This window comes from Arachis hypogaea, chromosome 3 (assembly GCF_003086295.3).
Source record: "Arachis hypogaea cultivar Tifrunner chromosome 3, arahy.Tifrunner.gnm2.J5K5, whole genome shotgun sequence".
NCBI classification, from domain to species: Eukaryota; Viridiplantae; Streptophyta; class Magnoliopsida; order Fabales; family Fabaceae; genus Arachis; species Arachis hypogaea.
In genome coordinates, this window is record NC_092038.1 from 108,630,150 (window position 1) to 108,634,466 (window position 4,317).

A 4,317-nucleotide genomic window follows, 5' to 3' on the forward strand; every position below is an offset into this window, starting at 1 on the left:
TTTCGCTTTAATAAACTGGTTAGCAGTAACACACTAACATATAAGCAATAGAATCTTTCTGAGAATAGATAGGTACCTTAACATTATTACATAACTTCTAAATACTATGGAAAATGCTTAGCTCTAAATTCATCTTAGTATGATTCGAAAACTCATAAGGAAAAGTGATTAATCATCCTTGAACCCATATTTGAGTCCTTGTAGCTTAGAACATAAATGACAAAACCTTGTCTTCTAAGTTCCTTGTTCAATGTGAATTTGGGGTATGTCAATTCTTGATTGGTTGCATTTGTTTTGAAATGAGAAAAGTAATTATGATGGTGCATGGATTATTAAGCCATAGAATCACTCTACTATGTTATGTCATTTTTATGTTTGACATTGACAATCGATGAACTCGGTGATATGCTTTTGAGTTTGTTGTCTATCTTCACTTGTGTTTAGCATTTATTTGAGTAGTTCTAATTAGAGTTTTGGTGTGCTTTGATTTTGTTACATAGATCATAGAGTGTTGTGATACTCGTTTTTCGGATGAAGAGCTCACAGAAATAGTTGAGATTGTGAAGAGAACATTGCCACCACCCCCTGAAGATGCTAATGGTGCTGAAGCAACAAAATCAAATGGTGAGGAATGTGGGGAACAAATGGAAACAAATTGATATCCTACTTGTGACTATAGAATTTTGTGAATAGCACCACAGGATCTCAAGAAAGTAGTTCGGTTATAGTTTTCTATTAGTTGGTATGTTGAGATTTAGAATTAGGTTTGTTTTTCAAGGGGTGTAAGTGTGTTGATTACTGCCTTATTAGTGATGAAATACACATGCAAGGTGCATTGCCAAATTCACAACATCGCACAATAGGAAAAATATGTATTTTGTTACTTATGTTTATTTATTTGACTTGGTAACTTAGCAAGTATGTTAATTGGCACTTGGAAGACCTTTCTATATATGCAATATATATTATTAGTTTATTCTCCCTATATTGATTAAGTTTGTTTTAGGTATATGAAAAAATAACCAGAAAAAAACTTATATAAGTGTTGCTTTAGGTATATGAAAAGGCAACTTAAAAAAATCTGGACAAATGTTGCTTTATGTATTAAAAAATACAACTTGTAAAAAGTGTTGCCATAAAGTCTTATCTAAAGCGTTGTGTTTGGGTCCCCTAAGTCAACCCTTTTGTGGAGTTACTTTTTTTGTAGAAAAGGCAACGTTTTTTGAATGTTGCCATAAAAAGGGTTCCCTTTGATGCACAAAAGCGTTGCCTTAGACCAAAGGTAATGGCTGTATAGCCAACCCCCAAAAAGCGTTGCGTTTTGTCAGAAAGTGTTGCCTTTGATCAAAGGCAATACTTTTCCGTATTATAGGCAACGTTTTCAAAGGGTTGCCTCAACCCGAATTTGTTATAGTGCCAAAGGTATTTTTGCATCTTGCTTTCTAAGAATGGGATTAATCCTTGTTGAATTAAAGATCTGATGCATAATTCCACATGTGGAAAAGTCAAATAATTGATAAAGTTGCTAGAGACAGAGTAAATAAAGAGGAACTTAAGACACCAAAATTGGGAATTAATTAGATTTAGTTTTCAAGGTTTACATAATTAACATGTATTGTCGTATCAATAAAAATAACTAATTTTCAATCGTGACTGAATATGACTGCATCAAAATTAACTCTCTTGTTATGCTCTTCTTATATTATTGCTCTTACTTTTGTTTCAATATCAACTGTAAGTAACTGAGATGTGTGATTTCAAAGTCCATACGAAACATCTCAATGCATCTCAGGTGTTGCCAGCTGCATAGCTCAGTTGTAAGTAACTTTCATTTTTCCCTTTCAATCCCTTTGACTCATCCATGTCTCTTATTCCTACATTAGTATGAATTACTTTCATGTTCGTCATGGTCACCACACTATCTTGAAATCAAAGCATTGTGGAAGGGATATTAATGGAGATTCTGCAAATAATCAGCTTTCTCTATACATGGGGTAGTGGTAAATTTTTTCCCATTCAATCTAATATTGAGTTTTCTTCCCTCCTTCGGTTTTACAGATAGAAGCCAAACGCCAGATAAACGGCGAGGTAGACAACGGTGGTTGTTGATTAATAGCTAACAGGGTGCAAGTCTCAACTGTTAGAGAGGATGTGGACTCATTAGAAACTTGAGATCAATGTTGGCAGGCTAGTCAAAAAGTTTGTCATCTTTGCATTAATGGTTTTCGCGTGTTGATTACTATTTCGTTTCTGTTTTATATATCTGTTGTAGTTCAATTTAATTACCTTTGTTAATGATCTGATATAGGTCACAACAATGATAACAATCTTTCTGAGATTAACTGGTTATTTGATAATAATCAAGTAGATTATGTATGAAGCACTGTGTTTTTCGCTGTTGAAGGTTTAACGGAGTTTAGTATTTTTCTTTAGGAGCATATAGTGAATTAATACTATAATGCTTACTGCATCATCTTATGTCCTCGTTTTGATTATCTTGGATTGGACTTCCACAAGAAGATAGACTTGCTGCCACTTGTAGCATCCAATCTCAATTAGATATGTAGATGCATATATAAGAAGGTAAACTAGTTGTTTGGTGCCATGATATTACCATCTAATGTTCCTTCTAAAATGTTTAAAAGCACATAATTACAAAATGAAAGTTGGCTGGTTTCCTCATACACATTTTTCTTCCTTAGAAATAATACATAAGACTCAGCCATCCAGATCGGAGCTCTTGAGATCTGCACTTGCTGCTGTTTTGTTGAGGTAAGTTTTTTGTGCATCACAGTGTTCTCAAACTTATGCTATTTACTAATTTTGTGAAGGCAATAAAAGAAGTGAAAATAACACCAATTCAACTTTCTTATCTATTATTGGAGGCTATGTACACTAGGTTTAATGGTTTCCAACATCATGTTCTGTTTCTTAAGAACAATAATTCATCGTATATGGTCCAATCATGTTCCTTTCTTTTGGGTCAGATGGTACAATTATGTTGAGTGCTTTATAAAGTGATAAAAATAAAAATAAAAATTGGCAACACATTGTCATGTGTTCATCTGGTTCACTATTTGTGAAAATATTTAGGTTTCTATAGGAAGTGACGTGTTTTATATTATCTGTGTAAGCAACTGTTGTGAAAGTATCCAACTTGATGTTGATTGCTCAAGTACATTTAGTTTATAAATTATTTTCATACATGCACTTCAGCAAATTATAGAAGCTAAATTTAAGTAAAAGATATGAAGTTATATCATTAATTTTGATCAACTTGTCTTGTATCTTATTTTAGTGAAGAGAATCTAGTTTAATTTGTCCTTGCAGGATGTCCGATTCAGCAATCACCTTGAAGGAAACGACAAACCCAAGCACAAAGGACAAAGGCCTCACTTCCACTTCCATTACTCGTAATAAAGTTCATAGGCCACTAATGTTAAAAGTAATGACAAAACTTTATTCATTTTTACGTTTATAACTTTGTATGCACAAAATAATATAACTTCGTATTAATTCATTAATTGTACTTTTAAATTTTAAATAAAAAGATACTGGTACTATCTTTTATAATTTTCAGATATTTGTTCTTTGGATACATTAATTAATGATTATAAATTTGAATCTAAAATCTCATATCTCTTATTTAAAATTTTCACCACTAATTCATATACTTAATAGCTTTTATTTTTAAGATATTAAACACATTGTTGTGATGAGAAGAGATAAAATTCAATAGTGAAGGAATCACTTTTTAAAATAAATTCAAATAAATAAAGTTTGAAAATAAAGACTTATTATATGTATAAATAAGGAAAATCACATTTGAAACAACACACAGTAACAACAACTAAACACTTCTTTCTCTTTTATATATGCATATTATCACATATAATATTAGTAGATATATATAGCAATCATTTTTATTATATTGAGGCAATAATATTGGTGAATATGAATACTAGAATCTTCTATTTATATTTTTTTATTTTATATTTATTTTTACTTTCTTATTTATTTTATAACACGTTATCAGCACAAAATTCTAATCAAAATTTAGGAAGACTTGAGTAATAAATTTTTTTGGTGATGCTAGATAGCCAAAGAGTAATTGTAATATAGAAATGTTACGTAAAAATTCTCATTCTCTTGATAAGTAAGTGGCATACACCTTCTTATCACTCACCCTCCTTATCACCCACTTTTTTTTGCGTGTTTAGAGTCATAAATGTTCTTTTCAAAATTAATTTCAATTTCTCCTAAATCAAATTCCTAACATCTCTCAATCGCATTATTACCCATTAAAATACAATTTCT

General features: G+C 31.1%; 1 long non-coding RNA gene across 1 annotated transcript; it reads left to right on the top strand.

The window, feature by feature from the left end:
- The first annotated feature begins 1,678 nt into the window (after positions 1 to 1,678).
- On the top strand, positions 1,679 to 3,576 carry LOC112771038 (uncharacterized). Its single transcript, XR_003186901.3, has 4 exons — positions 1,679 to 1,817; positions 2,059 to 2,583; positions 2,703 to 2,772; positions 3,331 to 3,576. It is a non-coding gene; the product is annotated as an uncharacterized lncRNA (long non-coding RNA).
- Positions 3,577 to 4,317: the final 741 nt, after the last annotated feature.